The 13,999-nt window shown below is 42.6% G+C and overlaps 33 non-coding genes across 33 annotated transcripts; all 33 read right to left on the bottom strand.

Annotated features, from left to right (window-relative positions):
- Window positions 1-240: 240 nt before the first annotated feature.
- On the bottom strand, window positions 241-323 carry trnal-cag (transfer RNA leucine (anticodon CAG)). Its single transcript has one exon. It is a non-coding gene; the product is annotated as a tRNA-Leu (tRNA).
- Window positions 324-621: 298 nt separating this feature from the next.
- trnal-cag (transfer RNA leucine (anticodon CAG)) lies at window positions 622-704 on the bottom strand. Its single transcript has one exon. It is a non-coding gene; the product is annotated as a tRNA-Leu (tRNA).
- Window positions 705-1,023: 319 nt separating this feature from the next.
- On the bottom strand, window positions 1,024-1,106 carry trnal-cag (transfer RNA leucine (anticodon CAG)). Its single transcript has one exon. It is a non-coding gene; the product is annotated as a tRNA-Leu (tRNA).
- A 319-nt stretch (window positions 1,107-1,425) lies between these two features.
- On the bottom strand, window positions 1,426-1,508 carry trnal-cag (transfer RNA leucine (anticodon CAG)). The gene has a single exon. It is a non-coding gene; the product is annotated as a tRNA-Leu (tRNA).
- Window positions 1,509-1,827: 319 nt separating this feature from the next.
- Window positions 1,828-1,910, bottom strand: trnal-cag (transfer RNA leucine (anticodon CAG)). The gene has a single exon. It is a non-coding gene; the product is annotated as a tRNA-Leu (tRNA).
- A 298-nt stretch (window positions 1,911-2,208) lies between these two features.
- trnal-cag (transfer RNA leucine (anticodon CAG)) lies at window positions 2,209-2,291 on the bottom strand. The gene has a single exon. It is a non-coding gene; the product is annotated as a tRNA-Leu (tRNA).
- Window positions 2,292-2,589: 298 nt separating this feature from the next.
- On the bottom strand, window positions 2,590-2,672 carry trnal-cag (transfer RNA leucine (anticodon CAG)). Its single transcript has one exon. It is a non-coding gene; the product is annotated as a tRNA-Leu (tRNA).
- A 700-nt stretch (window positions 2,673-3,372) lies between these two features.
- On the bottom strand, window positions 3,373-3,455 carry trnal-cag (transfer RNA leucine (anticodon CAG)). Its single transcript has one exon. It is a non-coding gene; the product is annotated as a tRNA-Leu (tRNA).
- A 298-nt stretch (window positions 3,456-3,753) lies between these two features.
- Window positions 3,754-3,836, bottom strand: trnal-cag (transfer RNA leucine (anticodon CAG)). Its single transcript has one exon. It is a non-coding gene; the product is annotated as a tRNA-Leu (tRNA).
- Window positions 3,837-4,134: 298 nt separating this feature from the next.
- On the bottom strand, window positions 4,135-4,217 carry trnal-cag (transfer RNA leucine (anticodon CAG)). The gene has a single exon. It is a non-coding gene; the product is annotated as a tRNA-Leu (tRNA).
- A 298-nt stretch (window positions 4,218-4,515) lies between these two features.
- Window positions 4,516-4,598, bottom strand: trnal-cag (transfer RNA leucine (anticodon CAG)). Its single transcript has one exon. It is a non-coding gene; the product is annotated as a tRNA-Leu (tRNA).
- Window positions 4,599-4,917: 319 nt separating this feature from the next.
- trnal-cag (transfer RNA leucine (anticodon CAG)) lies at window positions 4,918-5,000 on the bottom strand. The gene has a single exon. It is a non-coding gene; the product is annotated as a tRNA-Leu (tRNA).
- Window positions 5,001-5,298: 298 nt separating this feature from the next.
- trnal-cag (transfer RNA leucine (anticodon CAG)) lies at window positions 5,299-5,381 on the bottom strand. Its single transcript has one exon. It is a non-coding gene; the product is annotated as a tRNA-Leu (tRNA).
- Window positions 5,382-5,700: 319 nt separating this feature from the next.
- On the bottom strand, window positions 5,701-5,783 carry trnal-cag (transfer RNA leucine (anticodon CAG)). Its single transcript has one exon. It is a non-coding gene; the product is annotated as a tRNA-Leu (tRNA).
- A 319-nt stretch (window positions 5,784-6,102) lies between these two features.
- On the bottom strand, window positions 6,103-6,185 carry trnal-cag (transfer RNA leucine (anticodon CAG)). The gene has a single exon. It is a non-coding gene; the product is annotated as a tRNA-Leu (tRNA).
- A 319-nt stretch (window positions 6,186-6,504) lies between these two features.
- On the bottom strand, window positions 6,505-6,587 carry trnal-cag (transfer RNA leucine (anticodon CAG)). Its single transcript has one exon. It is a non-coding gene; the product is annotated as a tRNA-Leu (tRNA).
- Window positions 6,588-6,885: 298 nt separating this feature from the next.
- Window positions 6,886-6,968, bottom strand: trnal-cag (transfer RNA leucine (anticodon CAG)). The gene has a single exon. It is a non-coding gene; the product is annotated as a tRNA-Leu (tRNA).
- A 298-nt stretch (window positions 6,969-7,266) lies between these two features.
- On the bottom strand, window positions 7,267-7,349 carry trnal-cag (transfer RNA leucine (anticodon CAG)). Its single transcript has one exon. It is a non-coding gene; the product is annotated as a tRNA-Leu (tRNA).
- Window positions 7,350-8,049: 700 nt separating this feature from the next.
- Window positions 8,050-8,132, bottom strand: trnal-cag (transfer RNA leucine (anticodon CAG)). Its single transcript has one exon. It is a non-coding gene; the product is annotated as a tRNA-Leu (tRNA).
- A 298-nt stretch (window positions 8,133-8,430) lies between these two features.
- On the bottom strand, window positions 8,431-8,513 carry trnal-cag (transfer RNA leucine (anticodon CAG)). Its single transcript has one exon. It is a non-coding gene; the product is annotated as a tRNA-Leu (tRNA).
- Window positions 8,514-8,811: 298 nt separating this feature from the next.
- Window positions 8,812-8,894, bottom strand: trnal-cag (transfer RNA leucine (anticodon CAG)). Its single transcript has one exon. It is a non-coding gene; the product is annotated as a tRNA-Leu (tRNA).
- A 298-nt stretch (window positions 8,895-9,192) lies between these two features.
- On the bottom strand, window positions 9,193-9,275 carry trnal-cag (transfer RNA leucine (anticodon CAG)). Its single transcript has one exon. It is a non-coding gene; the product is annotated as a tRNA-Leu (tRNA).
- A 319-nt stretch (window positions 9,276-9,594) lies between these two features.
- On the bottom strand, window positions 9,595-9,677 carry trnal-cag (transfer RNA leucine (anticodon CAG)). The gene has a single exon. It is a non-coding gene; the product is annotated as a tRNA-Leu (tRNA).
- A 319-nt stretch (window positions 9,678-9,996) lies between these two features.
- trnal-cag (transfer RNA leucine (anticodon CAG)) lies at window positions 9,997-10,079 on the bottom strand. Its single transcript has one exon. It is a non-coding gene; the product is annotated as a tRNA-Leu (tRNA).
- Window positions 10,080-10,377: 298 nt separating this feature from the next.
- On the bottom strand, window positions 10,378-10,460 carry trnal-cag (transfer RNA leucine (anticodon CAG)). The gene has a single exon. It is a non-coding gene; the product is annotated as a tRNA-Leu (tRNA).
- A 319-nt stretch (window positions 10,461-10,779) lies between these two features.
- Window positions 10,780-10,862, bottom strand: trnal-cag (transfer RNA leucine (anticodon CAG)). The gene has a single exon. It is a non-coding gene; the product is annotated as a tRNA-Leu (tRNA).
- Window positions 10,863-11,160: 298 nt separating this feature from the next.
- On the bottom strand, window positions 11,161-11,243 carry trnal-cag (transfer RNA leucine (anticodon CAG)). Its single transcript has one exon. It is a non-coding gene; the product is annotated as a tRNA-Leu (tRNA).
- A 319-nt stretch (window positions 11,244-11,562) lies between these two features.
- Window positions 11,563-11,645, bottom strand: trnal-cag (transfer RNA leucine (anticodon CAG)). The gene has a single exon. It is a non-coding gene; the product is annotated as a tRNA-Leu (tRNA).
- Window positions 11,646-11,943: 298 nt separating this feature from the next.
- trnal-cag (transfer RNA leucine (anticodon CAG)) lies at window positions 11,944-12,026 on the bottom strand. Its single transcript has one exon. It is a non-coding gene; the product is annotated as a tRNA-Leu (tRNA).
- A 319-nt stretch (window positions 12,027-12,345) lies between these two features.
- On the bottom strand, window positions 12,346-12,428 carry trnal-cag (transfer RNA leucine (anticodon CAG)). Its single transcript has one exon. It is a non-coding gene; the product is annotated as a tRNA-Leu (tRNA).
- Window positions 12,429-12,726: 298 nt separating this feature from the next.
- On the bottom strand, window positions 12,727-12,809 carry trnal-cag (transfer RNA leucine (anticodon CAG)). Its single transcript has one exon. It is a non-coding gene; the product is annotated as a tRNA-Leu (tRNA).
- A 298-nt stretch (window positions 12,810-13,107) lies between these two features.
- trnal-cag (transfer RNA leucine (anticodon CAG)) lies at window positions 13,108-13,190 on the bottom strand. Its single transcript has one exon. It is a non-coding gene; the product is annotated as a tRNA-Leu (tRNA).
- Window positions 13,191-13,890: 700 nt separating this feature from the next.
- On the bottom strand, window positions 13,891-13,973 carry trnal-cag (transfer RNA leucine (anticodon CAG)). The gene has a single exon. It is a non-coding gene; the product is annotated as a tRNA-Leu (tRNA).
- Between the last annotated feature and the right edge of the window lie 26 nt (window positions 13,974-13,999).

Here is a 13,999-nt window from a genome sequence, read left to right as displayed (position 1 = left end):
ATCACAGAAAGGGTTGTACAGAGCCTGATGCAGTGTACTTGTCGCTGGTGACAATATATGCTAACAGAAGGAATCTTTGTTGAAATCCCACTCAAACCCCTTTTTAATGGTAAACAAAAGAGAGACTTCAAAATGGTCAAACATTTGACGAGTCTACATGATATGTTGCGGCAGTTTAAGATGTAAAGCATTGCTCCGTTTACATCATCATGTTACAGGCAACTGAGCAAGAAAACCACATGTCAGAAGTGGGATTCGAACCCACGCCTCCAGTGGAGACTGCGACCTGAACGCAGCGCCTTAGACCGCTCGGCCATCCTGACGGAAAACAAAAGAAATTGGTGAGAGTTATAGATAATATCTTTTAATCGCACTTTCTTCATCACAGAAAGGGTTGTACAGAGCCTGATGCAGTGTACTTGTCGCTGGTGACAATATATGCTAACAGAAGGAATCTTTGTTGAAATCCCACTCAAACCCCTTTTTAATGGTAAACAAAAGAGAGACTTCAAAATTGTCAAACATTTGACGAGTCTACATGATATGTTGCGGCAGTTTAACATGTAAAGCATTGCTCTGTCTACATCATCATGTCAAAGGGAAATGAGCAAGAAAACCACATGTCAGAAGTGGGATTCGAACCCACGCCTCCAGTGGAGACTGCGACCTGAACGCAGCGCCTTAGACCGCTCGGCCATCCTGACGGAAAACAAAAGAAATTGGTGAGAGTTATAGATTATATCTTTTAATGCATTCGATATAACATTACATAGCACTTTCTTGATCACAGAAAGGGTTGTACACGGCCTGATGCAGTATACTGATCGCTGCTTACTATATATGCTAACAGAAGGAAGCTTTGTTCAAATCCCACTCAAACCCCTTTTTAATGGTAAACAAAAGAGAGACTTCAAAATTGTCAAACATTTGACGAGTCTACATGATATGTTGCGGCAGTTTAACATGTAAAGCATTGCTCCGTTTACATCATCATGTCACAGGCAACTGAGCAAGAAAACCACATGTCAGAAGTGGGATTCGAACCCACGCCTCCAGTGGAGACTGCGACCTGAACGCAGCGCCTTAGACCGCTCGGCCATCCTGACGGAAAACAAAAGAAATTGGTGAGAGTTATAGATCATATCTTGTAATGCATTCCATACAACACTACATCGCACTTTCTTCATCACAGAAAGGGTTGTACAGAGCCTGATGCAGTGTACTTGTCGCTGGTGACAATATATGCTAACAGAAGGAATCTTTGTTGAAATCCCACTCAAACCCCTTTTTAATGGTAAACAAAAGAGAGACTTCAAAATGGTCAAACATTTGACGAGTCTACATGATATGTTGCGGCAGTTTAAGATGTAAAGCATTGCTCCGTTTACATCATCATGTCACAGGCAACTGAGCAAGAAAACCACATGTCAGAAGTGGGATTCGAACCCACGCCTCCAGTGGAGACTGCGACCTGAACGCAGCGCCTTAGACCGCTCGGCCATCCTGACGGAAAACAAAAGAAATTGGTGAGAGTTATAGATCATATCTTTTAATGCATTCCATACAACACTACATCGCACTTTCTTCATCACAGAAAGGGTTGTACAGAGCCTGATGCAGTGTACTGATCGCTGGTGACAATATATGCTAACAGAAGGAATCTTTGTTCAAATCCCACTCAAACCCCTTTTTAATGGTAAACAAAAGAGAGACTTCAAAATTGTCAAACATTTGACGAGTCTACATGATATGTTGCGGCAGTTTAACATGTAAAGCATTGCTCTGTCTACATCATCATGTCAAAGGGAAATGAGCAAGAAAACCACATGTCAGAAGTGGGATTCGAACCCACGCCTCCAGTGGAGACTGCGACCTGAACGCAGCGCCTTAGACCGCTCGGCCATCCTGACGGAAAACAAAAGAAATTGGTGAGAGTTATAGATAATATCTTTTAATCGCACTTTCTTCATCACAGAAAGGGTTGTACAGAGCCTGATGCAGTGTACTTGTCGCTGGTGACAATATATGCTAACAGAAGGAATCTTTGTTGAAATCCCACTCAAACCCCTTTTTAATGGTAAACAAAAGAGAGACTTCAAAATGGTCAAACATTTGACGAGTCTACATGATATGTTGCGGCAGTTTAAGATGTAAAGCATTGCTCCGTTTACATCATCATGTTACAGGCAACTGAGCAAGAAAACCACATGTCAGAAGTGGGATTCGAACCCACGCCTCCAGTGGAGACTGCGACCTGAACGCAGCGCCTTAGACCGCTCGGCCATCCTGACGGAAAACAAAAGAAATTGGTGAGAGTTATAGATAATATCTTTTAATCGCACTTTCTTCATCACAGAAAGGGTTGTACAGAGCCTGATGCAGTGTACTTGTCGCTGGTGACAATATATGCTAACAGAAGGAATCTTTGTTGAAATCCCACTCAAACCCCTTTTTAATGGTAAACAAAAGAGAGACTTCAAAATTGTCAAACATTTGACGAGTCTACATGATATGTTGCGGCAGTTTAACATGTAAAGCATTGCTCTGTCTACATCATCATGTCAAAGGGAAATGAGCAAGAAAACCACATGTCAGAAGTGGGATTCGAACCCACGCCTCCAGTGGAGACTGCGACCTGAACGCAGCGCCTTAGACCGCTCGGCCATCCTGACGGAAAACAAAAGAAATTGGTGAGAGTTATAGATAATATCTTTTAATCGCACTTTCTTCATCACAGAAAGGGTTGTACAGAGCCTGATGCAGTGTACTTGTCGCTGGTGACAATATATGCTAACAGAAGGAATCTTTGTTGAAATCCCACTCAAACCCCTTTTTAATTGTAAACAAAAGAGAGACTTCAAAATGGTCAAACATTTGACGAGTCTACATGATATGTTGCGGCAGTTTAAGATGTAAAGCATTGCTCCGTTTACATCATCATGTTACAGGAAACTGAGCAAGAAAACCACATGTCAGAAGTGAGATTCGAACCCACGCCTCCAGTGGAGACTGCGACCTGAACGCAGCGCCTTAGACCGCTCGGCCATCCTGACGGAAAACAAAAGAAATTGGTGAGAGTTATAGATCATATCTTTTAATGCATTCCATACAACACTACATCGCACTTTCTTCATCACAGAAAGGGTTGTACAGAGCCTGATGCAGTGTACTTGTCGCTGGTGACAATATATGCTAACAGAAGGAATCTTTGTTGAAATCCCACTCAAACCCCTTTTTAATGGTAAACAAAAGAGAGACTTCAAAATGGTCAAACATTTGACGAGTCTACATGATATGTTGCGGCAGTTTAAGATGTAAAGCATTGCTCCGTTTACATCATCATGTTACAGGCAACTGAGCAAGAAAACCACATGTCAGAAGTGGGATTCGAACCCACGCCTCCAGTGGAGACTGCGACCTGAACGCAGCGCCTTAGACCGCTCGGCCATCCTGACGGAAAACAAAAGAAATTGGTGAGAGTTATAGATAATATCTTTTAATCGCACTTTCTTCATCACAGAAAGGGTTGTACAGAGCCTGATGCAGTGTACTTGTCGCTGGTGACAATATATGCTAACAGAAGGAATCTTTGTTGAAATCCCACTCAAACCCCTTTTTAATGGTAAACAAAAGAGAGACTTCAAAATGGTCAAACATTTGACGAGTCTACATGATATGTTGCGGCAGTTTAAGATGTAAAGCATTGCTCCGTTTACATCATCATGTTACAGGCAACTGAGCAAGAAAACCACATGTCAGAAGTGGGATTCGAACCCACGCCTCCAGTGGAGACTGCGACCTGAACGCAGCGCCTTAGACCGCTCGGCCATCCTGACGGAAAACAAAAGAAATTGGTGAGAGTTATAGATAATATCTTTTAATCGCACTTTCTTCATCACAGAAAGGGTTGTACAGAGCCTGATGCAGTGTACTTGTCGCTGGTGACAATATATGCTAACAGAAGGAATCTTTGTTGAAATCCCACTCAAACCCCTTTTTAATGGTAAACAAAAGAGAGACTTCAAAATTGTCAAACATTTGACGAGTCTACATGATATGTTGCGGCAGTTTAACATGTAAAGCGTTGCTCTGTCTACATCATCATGTCAAAGGGAAATGAGCAAGAAAACCACATGTCAGAAGTGGGATTCGAACCCACGCCTCCAGTGGAGACTGCGACCTGAACGCAGCGCCTTAGACCGCTCGGCCATCCTGACGGAAAACAAAAGAAATTGGTGAGAGTTATAGATAATATCTTTTAATCGCACTTTCTTCATCACAGAAAGGGTTGTACAGAGCCTGATGCAGTGTACTTGTCGCTGGTGACAATATATGCTAACAGAAGGAATCTTTGTTGAAATCCCACTCAAACCCCTTTTTAATGGTAAACAAAAGAGAGACTTCAAAATTGTCAAACATTTGACGAGTCTACATGATATGTTGCGGCAGTTTAACATGTAAAGCATTGCTCCGTTTACATCATCATGTCACAGGCAACTGAGCAAGAAAACCACATGTCAGAAGTGGGATTCGAACCCACGCCTCCAGTGGAGACTGCGACCTGAACGCAGCGCCTTAGACCGCTCGGCCATCCTGACGGAAAACAAATGAAATTGATGAGAGTTATAGATCATATCTTTTAATGCATTCCATACAACACTACATCGCACTTTCTTCATCACAGAAAGGGTTGTACAGAGCCTGATGCAGTGTACTTGTCGCTGGTGACAATATATGCTAACAGAAGGAATCTTTGTTGAAATCCCACTCAAACCCCTTTTTAATGGTAAACAAAAGAGAGACTTCAAAATTGTCAAACATTTGACGAGTCTACATGATATGTTGCGGCAGTTTAAGATGTAAAGCATTGCTCCGTTTACATCATCATGTCACAGGCAACTGAGCAAGAAAACCACATGTCAGAAGTGGGATTCGAACCCACGCCTCCAGTGGAGACTGCGACCTGAACGCAGCGCCTTAGACCGCTCGGCCATCCTGACGGAAAACAAAAGAAATTGGTGAGAGTTATAGATAATATCTTTTAATCGCACTTTCTTCATCACAGAAAGGGTTGTACAGAGCCTGATGCAGTGTACTTGTCGCTGGTGACAATATATGCTAACAGAAGGAATCTTTGTTGAAATCCCACTCAAACCCCTTTTTAATGGTAAACAAAAGAGAGACTTCAAAATTGTCAAACATTTGACGAGTCTACATGATATGTTGCGGCAGTTTAACATGTAAAGCATTGCTCTGTCTACATCATCATGTCAAAGGGAAATGAGCAAGAAAACCACATGTCAGAAGTGGGATTCGAACCCACGCCTCCAGTGGAGACTGCGACCTGAACGCAGCGCCTTAGACCGCTCGGCCATCCTGACGGAAAACAAAAGAAATTGGTGAGAGTTATAGATTATATCTTTTAATGCATTCGATATAACATTACATAGCACTTTCTTGATCACAGAAAGGGTTGTACACGGCCTGATGCAGTATACTGATCGCTGCTTACTATATATGCTAACAGAAGGAAGCTTTGTTCAAATCCCACTCAAACCCCTTTTTAATGGTAAACAAAAGAGAGACTTCAAAATTGTCAAACATTTGACGAGTCTACATGATATGTTGCGGCAGTTTAACATGTAAAGCATTGCTCCGTTTACATCATCATGTCACAGGCAACTGAGCAAGAAAACCACATGTCAGAAGTGGGATTCGAACCCACGCCTCCAGTGGAGACTGCGACCTGAACGCAGCGCCTTAGACCGCTCGGCCATCCTGACGGAAAACAAAAGAAATTGGTGAGAGTTATAGATCATATCTTGTAATGCATTCCATACAACACTACATCGCACTTTCTTCATCACAGAAAGGGTTGTACAGAGCCTGATGCAGTGTACTTGTCGCTGGTGACAATATATGCTAACAGAAGGAATCTTTGTTGAAATCCCACTCAAACCCCTTTTTAATGGTAAACAAAAGAGAGACTTCAAAATGGTCAAACATTTGACGAGTCTACATGATATGTTGCGGCAGTTTAAGATGTAAAGCATTGCTCCGTTTACATCATCATGTCACAGGCAACTGAGCAAGAAAACCACATGTCAGAAGTGGGATTCGAACCCACGCCTCCAGTGGAGACTGCGACCTGAACGCAGCGCCTTAGACCGCTCGGCCATCCTGACGGAAAACAAAAGAAATTGGTGAGAGTTATAGATCATATCTTTTAATGCATTCCATACAACACTACATCGCACTTTCTTCATCACAGAAAGGGTTGTACAGAGCCTGATGCAGTGTACTGATCGCTGGTGACAATATATGCTAACAGAAGGAATCTTTGTTCAAATCCCACTCAAACCCCTTTTTAATGGTAAACAAAAGAGAGACTTCAAAATTGTCAAACATTTGACGAGTCTACATGATATGTTGCGGCAGTTTAACATGTAAAGCATTGCTCTGTCTACATCATCATGTCAAAGGGAAATGAGCAAGAAAACCACATGTCAGAAGTGGGATTCGAACCCACGCCTCCAGTGGAGACTGCGACCTGAACGCAGCGCCTTAGACCGCTCGGCCATCCTGACGGAAAACAAAAGAAATTGGTGAGAGTTATAGATAATATCTTTTAATCGCACTTTCTTCATCACAGAAAGGGTTGTACAGAGCCTGATGCAGTGTACTTGTCGCTGGTGACAATATATGCTAACAGAAGGAATCTTTGTTGAAATCCCACTCAAACCCCTTTTTAATGGTAAACAAAAGAGAGACTTCAAAATGGTCAAACATTTGACGAGTCTACATGATATGTTGCGGCAGTTTAAGATGTAAAGCATTGCTCCGTTTACATCATCATGTTACAGGCAACTGAGCAAGAAAACCACATGTCAGAAGTGGGATTCGAACCCACGCCTCCAGTGGAGACTGCGACCTGAACGCAGCGCCTTAGACCGCTCGGCCATCCTGACGGAAAACAAAAGAAATTGGTGAGAGTTATAGATAATATCTTTTAATCGCACTTTCTTCATCACAGAAAGGGTTGTACAGAGCCTGATGCAGTGTACTTGTCGCTGGTGACAATATATGCTAACAGAAGGAATCTTTGTTGAAATCCCACTCAAACCCCTTTTTAATGGTAAACAAAAGAGAGACTTCAAAATTGTCAAACATTTGACGAGTCTACATGATATGTTGCGGCAGTTTAACATGTAAAGCATTGCTCTGTCTACATCATCATGTCAAAGGGAAATGAGCAAGAAAACCACATGTCAGAAGTGGGATTCGAACCCACGCCTCCAGTGGAGACTGCGACCTGAACGCAGCGCCTTAGACCGCTCGGCCATCCTGACGGAAAACAAAAGAAATTGGTGAGAGTTATAGATAATATCTTTTAATCGCACTTTCTTCATCACAGAAAGGGTTGTACAGAGCCTGATGCAGTGTACTTGTCGCTGGTGACAATATATGCTAACAGAAGGAATCTTTGTTGAAATCCCACTCAAACCCCTTTTTAATTGTAAACAAAAGAGAGACTTCAAAATGGTCAAACATTTGACGAGTCTACATGATATGTTGCGGCAGTTTAAGATGTAAAGCATTGCTCCGTTTACATCATCATGTTACAGGAAACTGAGCAAGAAAACCACATGTCAGAAGTGAGATTCGAACCCACGCCTCCAGTGGAGACTGCGACCTGAACGCAGCGCCTTAGACCGCTCGGCCATCCTGACGGAAAACAAAAGAAATTGGTGAGAGTTATAGATCATATCTTTTAATGCATTCCATACAACACTACATCGCACTTTCTTCATCACAGAAAGGGTTGTACAGAGCCTGATGCAGTGTACTTGTCGCTGGTGACAATATATGCTAACAGAAGGAATCTTTGTTGAAATCCCACTCAAACCCCTTTTTAATGGTAAACAAAAGAGAGACTTCAAAATGGTCAAACATTTGACGAGTCTACATGATATGTTGCGGCAGTTTAAGATGTAAAGCATTGCTCCGTTTACATCATCATGTTACAGGCAACTGAGCAAGAAAACCACATGTCAGAAGTGGGATTCGAACCCACGCCTCCAGTGGAGACTGCGACCTGAACGCAGCGCCTTAGACCGCTCGGCCATCCTGACGGAAAACAAAAGAAATTGGTGAGAGTTATAGATAATATCTTTTAATCGCACTTTCTTCATCACAGAAAGGGTTGTACAGAGCCTGATGCAGTGTACTTGTCGCTGGTGACAATATATGCTAACAGAAGGAATCTTTGTTGAAATCCCACTCAAACCCCTTTTTAATGGTAAACAAAAGAGACACTTCAAAATGGTCAAACATTTGACGAGTCTACATGATATGTTGCGGCAGTTTAAGATGTAAAGCATTGCTCCGTTTACATCATCATGTTACAGGCAACTGAGCAAGAAAACCACATGTCAGAAGTGGGATTCGAACCCACGCCTCCAGTGGAGACTGCGACCTGAACGCAGCGCCTTAGACCGCTCGGCCATCCTGACGGAAAACAAAAGAAATTGGTGAGAGTTATAGATAATATCTTTTAATCGCACTTTCTTCATCACAGAAAGGGTTGTACAGAGCCTGATGCAGTGTACTTGTCGCTGGTGACAATATATGCTAACAGAAGGAATCTTTGTTGAAATCCCACTCAAACCCCTTTTTAATGGTAAACAAAAGAGAGACTTCAAAATTGTCAAACATTTGACGAGTCTACATGATATGTTGCGGCAGTTTAACATGTAAAGCGTTGCTCTGTCTACATCATCATGTCAAAGGGAAATGAGCAAGAAAACCACATGTCAGAAGTGGGATTCGAACCCACGCCTCCAGTGGAGACTGCGACCTGAACGCAGCGCCTTAGACCGCTCGGCCATCCTGACGGAAAACAAAAGAAATTGGTGAGAGTTATAGATAATATCTTTTAATCGCACTTTCTTCATCACAGAAAGGGTTGTACAGAGCCTGATGCAGTGTACTTGTCGCTGGTGACAATATATGCTAACAGAAGGAATCTTTGTTGAAATCCCACTCAAACCCCTTTTTAATGGTAAACAAAAGAGAGACTTCAAAATTGTCAAACATTTGACGAGTCTACATGATATGTTGCGGCAGTTTAACATGTAAAGCATTGCTCCGTTTACATCATCATGTCACAGGCAACTGAGCAAGAAAACCACATGTCAGAAGTGGGATTCGAACCCACGCCTCCAGTGGAGACTGCGACCTGAACGCAGCGCCTTAGACCGCTCGGCCATCCTGACGGAAAACAAATGAAATTGATGAGAGTTATAGATCATATCTTTTAATGCATTCCATACAACACTACATCGCACTTTCTTCATCACAGAAAGGGTTGTACAGAGCCTGATGCAGTGTACTTGTCGCTGGTGACAATATATGCTAACAGAAGGAATCTTTGTTGAAATCCCACTCAAACCCCTTTTTAATGGTAAACAAAAGAGAGACTTCAAAATTGTCAAACATTTGACGAGTCTACATGATATGTTGCGGCAGTTTAAGATGTAAAGCATTGCTCCGTTTACATCATCATGTCACAGGCAACTGAGCAAGAAAACCACATGTCAGAAGTGGGATTCGAACCCACGCCTCCAGTGGAGACTGCGACCTGAACGCAGCGCCTTAGACCGCTCGGCCATCCTGACGGAAAACAAAAGAAATTGGTGAGAGTTATAGATCATATCTTTTAATGCATTCCATACAACACTACATCGCACTTTCTTCATCACAGAAAGGGTTGTACAGAGCCTGATGCAGTGTACTGATCGCTGGTGACAATATATGCTAACAGAAGGAATCTTTGTTCAAATCCCACTCAAACCCCTTTTTAATGGTAAACAAAAGAGAGACTTCAAAATTGTCAAACATTTGACGAGTCTACGTGATATGTTGCGGCAGTTTAACATGTAAAGCATTGCTCTGTCTACATCATCATGTCAAAGGGAAATGAGCAAGAAAACCACATGTCAGAAGTGGGATTCGAACCCACGCCTCCAGTGGAGACTGCGACCTGAACGCAGCGCCTTAGACCGCTCGGCCATCCTGACGGAAAACAAAAGAAATTGGTGAGAGTTATAGATCATATCTTTTAATCGCACTTTCTTCATCACAGAAAGCGTTGTACAGAGCCTGATGCAGTGTACTTGTCGCTGGTGACAATATATGCTAACAGAAGGAATCTTTGTTGAAATCCCACTCAAACCCCTTTTTAATGGTAAACAAAAGAGAGACTTCAAAATTGTCAAACATTTGACTAGTCTACATGATATGTTGCGGCAGTTTAACATGTAAAGCATTGCTCTGTCTACATCATCATGTCAAAGGGAACTGAGCAAGAAAACCACATGTCAGAAGTGGGATTCGAACCCACGCCTCCAGTGGAGACTGCGACCTGAACGCAGCGCCTTAGACCGCTCGGCCATCCTGACGGAAAACAAATGAAATTGATGAGAGTTATAGATCACATCTTTTAATGCATTCCATACAACACTACATCGCACTTTCTTCATCACAGAAAGGGTTGTACAGAGCCTGATGCAGTGTACTTGTCGCTGGTGACAATATATGCTAACAGAAGGAATCTTTGTTGAAATCCCACTCAAACCCCTTTTTAATGGTAAACAAAAGAGAGACTTCAAAATTGTCAAACATTTGACGAGTCTACATGATATGTTGCGGCAGTTTAACATGTAAAGCATTGCTCTGTCTACATCATCATGTCAAAGGGAAATGAGCAAGAAAACCACATGTCAGAAGTGGGATTCGAACCCACGCCTCCAGTGGAGACTGCGACCTGAACGCAGCGCCTTAGACCGCTCGGCCATCCTGACGGAAAACAAAAGAAATTGGTGAGAGTTATAGATAATATCTTTTAATCGCACTTTCTTCATCACAGAAAGGGTTGTACAGAGCCTGATGCAGTGTACTTGTCGCTGGTGACAATATATGCTAACAGAAGGAATCTTTGTTGAAATCCCACTCAAACCCCTTTTTAATGGTAAACAAAAGAGAGACTTCAAAATTGTCAAACATTTGACGAGTCTACATGATATGTTGCGGCAGTTTAACATGTAAAGCATTGCTCCGTTTACATCATCATGTCACAGGCAACTGAGCAAGAAAACCACATGTCAGAAGTGGGATTCGAACCCACGCCTCCAGTGGAGACTGCGACCTGAACGCAGCGCCTTAGACCGCTCGGCCATCCTGACGGAAAACAAAAGAAATTGGTGAGAGCTATAGATCATATCTTTCAATGCATTCCATACAACACTACATCGCACTTTCTTCATCACAGAAAGCGTTGTACAGAGCCTGATGCAGTGTACTTGTCGCTGGTGACAATATATGCTAACAGAAGGAATCTTTGTTGAAATCCCACTCAAACCCCTTTTTAATGGTAAACAAAAGAGAGACTTCAAAATTGTCAAACATTTGACGAGTCTACATGATATGTTGCGGCAGTTTAACATGTAAAGCGTTGCTCTGTCTACATCATCATGTCAAAGGGAAATGAGCAAGAAAACCACATGTCAGAAGTGGGATTCGAACCCACGCCTCCAGTGGAGACTGCGACCTGAACGCAGCGCCTTAGACCGCTCGGCCATCCTGACGGAAAACAAAAGAAATTGGTGAGAGTTATAGATAATATCTTTTAATCGCACTTTCTTCATCACAGAAAGGGTTGTACAGAGCCTGATGCAGTGTACTTGTCGCTGGTGACAATATATGCTAACAGAAGGAATCTTTGTTGAAATCCCACTCAAACCCCTTTTTAATGGTAAACAAAAGAGAGACTTCAAAATTGTCAAACATTTGACGAGTCTACATGATATGTTGCGGCAGTTTAACATGTAAAGCATTGCTCCGTTTACATCATCATGTCACAGGCAACTGAGCAAGAAAACCACATGTCAGAAGTGGGATTCGAACCCACGCCTCCAGTGGAGACTGCGACCTGAACGCAGCGCCTTAGACCGCTCGGCCATCCTGACGGAAAACAAATGAAATTGATGAGAGTTATAGATCATATCTTTTAATGCATTCCATACAACACTACATCGCACTTTCTTCATCACAGAAAGGGTTGTACAGAGCCTGATGCAGTGTACTTGTCGCTGGTGACAATATATGCTAACAGAAGGAATCTTTGTTCAAATCCCACTCAAACCCCTTTTTAATGGTAAACAAAAGAGAGACTTCAAAATTGTCAAACATTTGACGAGTCTACATGATATGTTGCGGCAGTTTAACATGTAAAGCATTGCTCTGTCTACATCATCATGTCAAAGGGAAATGAGCAAGAAAACCACATGTCAGAAGTGGGATTCGAACCCACGCCTCCAGTGGAGACTGCGACCTGAACGCAGCGCCTTAGACCGCTCGGCCATCCTGACGGAAAACAAAAGAAATTGGTGAGAGTTATAGATAATATCTTTTAATCGCACTTTCTTCATCACAGAAAGGGTTGTACAGAGCCTGATGCAGTGTACTTGTCGCTGGTGACAATATATGCTAACAGAAGGAATCTTTGTTGAAATCCCACTCAAACCCCTTTTTAATGGTAAACAAAAGAGAGACTTCAAAATGGTCAAACATTTGACGAGTCTACATGATATGTTGCGGCAGTTTAAGATGTAAAGCATTGCTCCGTTTACATCATCATGTTACAGGCAACTGAGCAAGAAAACCACATGTCAGAAGTGGGATTCGAACCCACGCCTCCAGTGGAGACTGCGACCTGAACGCAGCGCCTTAGACCGCTCGGCCATCCTGACGGAAAACAAAAGAAATTGGTGAGAGTTATAGATAATATCTTTTAATCGCACTTTCTTCATCACAGAAAGGGTTGTACAGAGCCTGATGCAGTGTACTTGTCGCTGGTGACAATATATGCTAACAGAAGGAATCTTTGTTGAAATCCCACTCAAACCCCTTTTTAATGGTAAACAAAAGAGAGACTTCAAAATTGTCAAACATTTGACGAGTCTACATGATATGTTGCGGCAGTTTAACATGTAAAGCATTGCTCTGTCTACATCATCATGTCAAAGGGAAATGAGCAAGAAAACCACATGTCAGAAGTGGGATTCGAACCCACGCCTCCAGTGGAGACTGCGACCTGAACGCAGCGCCTTAGACCGCTCGGCCATCCTGACGGAAAACAAAAGAAATTGGTGAGAGTTATAGATAATATCTTTTAATCGCACTTTCTTCATCACAGAAAGGGTTGTACAGAGCCTGATGCAGTGTACTTGTCGCTGGTGACAATATATGCTAACAGAAGGAATCTTTGTTGAAATCCCACTCAAACCCCTTTTTAATTGTAAACAAAAGAGAGACTTCAAAATGGTCAAACATTTGACGAGTCTACATGATATGTTGCGGCAGTTTAAGATGTAAAGCATTGCTCCGTTTACATCATCATGTTACAGGAAACTGAGCAAGAAAACCACATGTCAGAAGTGAGATTCGAACCCACGCCTCCAGTGGAGACTGCGACCTGAACGCAGCGCCTTAGACCGCTCGGCCATCCTGACGGAAAACAAAAGAAATTGGTGAGAGTTATAGATCATATCTTTTAATGCATTCCATACAACACTACATCGCACTTTCTTCATCACAGAAAGGGTTGTACAGAGCCTGATGCAGTGTACTTGTCGCTGGTGACAATATATGCTAACAGAAGGAATCTTTGTTGAAATCCCACTCAAACCCCTTTTTAATGGTAAACAAAAGAGAGACTTCAAAATGGTCAAACATTTGACGAGTCTACATGATATGTTGCGGCAGTTTAAGATGTAAAGCATTGCTCCGTTTACATCATCATGTTACAGGCAACTGAGCAAGAAAACCACATGTCAGAAGTGGGATTCGAACCCACGCCTCCAGTGGAGACTGCGACCTGAACGCAGCGCCTTAGACCGCTCGGCCATCCTGACGGAAAACAAAAGAAATTGGTGAGAGT

This window comes from Pungitius pungitius, chromosome 5 (assembly GCF_949316345.1).
Source record: "Pungitius pungitius chromosome 5, fPunPun2.1, whole genome shotgun sequence".
NCBI classification, from domain to species: domain Eukaryota; kingdom Metazoa; phylum Chordata; class Actinopteri; order Perciformes; family Gasterosteidae; genus Pungitius; species Pungitius pungitius.
Note: the sequence above shows the minus strand (reverse complement) of the source record. Positions and strands in the feature narration are given on the sequence as shown.